The sequence below is a fragment of the Bactrocera latifrons genome, unplaced genomic scaffold, assembly GCF_001853355.1.
Source record: "Bactrocera latifrons isolate USDA-ARS-PBARC rearing strain unplaced genomic scaffold, ASM185335v1 scaffold_257, whole genome shotgun sequence".
Classification (NCBI taxonomy): Eukaryota; Metazoa; Arthropoda; class Insecta; order Diptera; family Tephritidae; genus Bactrocera; species Bactrocera latifrons.
The window spans coordinates 291,738-294,654 of NW_017536152.1; the positions used below are offsets into that span (position 1 = coordinate 291,738).

General features: G+C 34.9%; 1 long non-coding RNA gene across 1 annotated transcript in view; it reads right to left on the reverse strand.

Annotated features, from left to right (window-relative positions):
• Window positions 1-973: 973 nt before the first annotated feature.
• The window catches only part of LOC108969551, a 17,335-nt gene continuing 15,391 nt past the window's right edge, over window positions 974-2,917 (reverse strand). Inside the window, exons 2-3 of the long non-coding RNA XR_001993400.1 lie at window positions 1,161-1,336; window positions 974-1,097 (exon numbers count right to left, since the gene is read on the reverse strand). This is a non-coding gene — a long non-coding RNA (uncharacterized LOC108969551). The remainder of the gene's footprint in view (window positions 1,098-1,160; window positions 1,337-2,917) is intronic.

Consider the following 2,917-nt stretch of genomic DNA (forward strand, 5'->3'; position numbering starts at 1 on the left):
CCAAAAACTTGGCTTTGCACTGTTATAATATGGCATTAGTTTTAGCTATAATGACATTGGCATTATGTGGATTTTTTATTGCTGTATTCCATGATCAGAAGCACTATTTTGTCAAAGTAAATTGAAAATGAAATTCATTTGCTTTATTTGAATATATTCATGAACAAATTTGGCTGATTGCTGCCACAAGTGAAGCAAAAACCTATTTTCACTACCGGAAAGTGTGCAATGATACATCACAATCACATGCAATATTTTGGAATTTTGTTATGAAAAAGCAATTTCCGCCATTTATGTGTATGTGTGCTTGGAACATTCGTCTGTGTGCCCTTTTGCTTCACACAAATACAATACTGGCCGCCAATGGCTTTTGCTTTTCCAACATTTCCATCCATTGACGAATGAATTTGGTCACCTGATAGCAATAATGGCACGCGCATTTTTAAAAGTTGTCACTGCAGGCATTTATGTGTGACTAAAATTAAACACCACAGATTTTATACAGTTCTAGTTGCAGAAACAATCATGAATTTGCTAAGTGGACATTTCATTTCTATTTTTGTTTTTTTTTTCATTTCTTACATCATGACTACACACCAGAATGTTTTTAATTCGGTGTGAATTCAAAAATGTTTCAGTTATAAAGCTTTGCATAAGCTTTCCAATACTCTTTACATTGCTATTTTTCTCACTCAAACTCTGACTTTTTCTTTAAGCTTCTAAGAGTTCGTTGATTTCATTTTTGTCTCATAAAGTAATGTAAAAGTGATAATAAAATCTGCAAAAACTCTAAATTTAATTTTTTGTTTAAAACTACAAAAATCCTCTCTCAAAATTTGAATAACTTATGCCCCGTTTACTTACCTGGAACTTTCCTTTTTATCAATTAGAGTAAACTTTATCTTAATTCATTTTTTTTTTATATTCTTTAAGAATTGAGATATGTACATGTCGGCTTAAGATATAATTATAGGTATCTGCATTTCTTTCTTATATGTAAATACTGGAAATCCAAGGCAACATGTTAAGCATTATTCGCCAACAACAAAGGCTGTCGCCGGTTTTCACTGAATTGGACACGGATGTAGTAAAATTTGCTGAAATATGAAATAACCGAAATTTCAGTTGAAAATCTTTATTATTTCCAAGAACTAACTTACTCTTCCTCCCAAGATCGCACTTCATTGCGCTCTATGCTATTTCAATCGGAACCCAATTGATGTCTACACTACATACTTTTGAGGTCTTGGAATTGTCATCTGGCATGTGAAGAAGACACATAGCTAAATCGAAGAGTTACCATGGTCTCCAATCGAGAAAATTTCCTCACGTCGACCTGCAAAGTTTTTAGAAATGAGAAAAGGTAAGAGACTTTAAATAGAATGGTTCCAAAACTTTTTTGTGGTTAGTTAGGTTGAAATTAACCAATACTTTGTTGCTCAAAATAGGCCAGTTTAAGTTTGGATGGTTTGTTTCGGCGTCCTGTTTTGGGGGAGGCTAAGACATATGAGCAATGTGTGTGGGGGATTGTGCATGTATGTGTGTGTGTAATAATCGAAAGCAAACTACAAAAGTGTGGGCGGCGCTGTGAATGTCAACATGTGTTTTATGAAGCTCGATATCTAATTGATTTTTTGTAATTCAACTGATTATCAAAACAGCGTATGGACGTAGCTTGATGGATATGAAGTATTTATTATTTGCCACGGATTTATTGAAATGCATTGAACGCGGTCCCCTCACTGTCGTCATAAAGCACAATTCAAAAACACCGAAATTGTGTGCTTTACTTTCGTCATTAATTCTTGCTCTCTTCTCGAGCATAAAGAGGCAAACTAGCTGCATCTTGGGTGGGGCATATTTATATATTTACAATGAATTTTAATTATGCTATTCCAAGAGTCAAGGTTTCAGCGAAATGTACATCTGTTTATTACTGATGCTGTTCTTACATACTTATATGCTGGTGAGTTATTTCAAAGCAGCTCTATTGCCAACTAAATTTCGAAATATTTTATCACTTGACTATATCACCAGAAATTGTTGCACAATGTCTTCTTTATGGATGCAAGAGCTGTGTCGTTGACAATGGTCAGAAGTGGTGGCGTTTTATGGTGTTCTCATTTGCTGTTGTCGACGCTAGTTGCTAGCGCAGCTTCACAGATTTAAATTTCTTTCAGCACTATTTGTCCTTTTTTCGCCTATCCCTCGATTTTTAGTACTGATACTTCACTTCATATTCTTGAATTGCACTTAATGTTAGCAAGCTGCACAAACACACTTGCATCAATCATTAACCAGCAATTACCGCTACAAGCCTACGTAAGTGACAAACAATTAATGTTACTCACCACCACACTCCCCGCCAATACACTGGATATTTAAAGGTACCCTGCTGAGATCTCTCTTGCAAAAGTAATGGAAATGAAAAACACAAAACATTAAAAATAAGTTGTGATTACTCAAAAGTGTTTCTTTCAACTAAGGATCGCATTTCGCTAATGTTTAAAATCCTGTATTTTAATTTAAAAGAGTTTGTTGTTGGCATATGCAATTAATCTATGAAGTAAATACCATTTCCCATGGGGATTTTCACATACAATTAAAAGGGTTTTAAGAGCTATTTATCCCCTGAAAGGGTATATTAAGTTTGTCTCGAAGTTTGTAACACCCACAAGGAAGCGTCGGAGACCCTATAAAGTACATATATAAATGATCAGTATGTTAAGCTAAGTGGATTTACCCATGTCGGTTTGTCTGTCTGTCTGTCCGTATGTATATGAACTAGTCCCTCCGTTTTTAAGATACATATCGTTTTGAAATTTTGCAAACGCCATATTCTCTTCAAAAAGCTGCCCATTTGTCGGCTCTGTCGATATCGGACCACTATAACATATAGCTGCCAAGCAAACTGAAT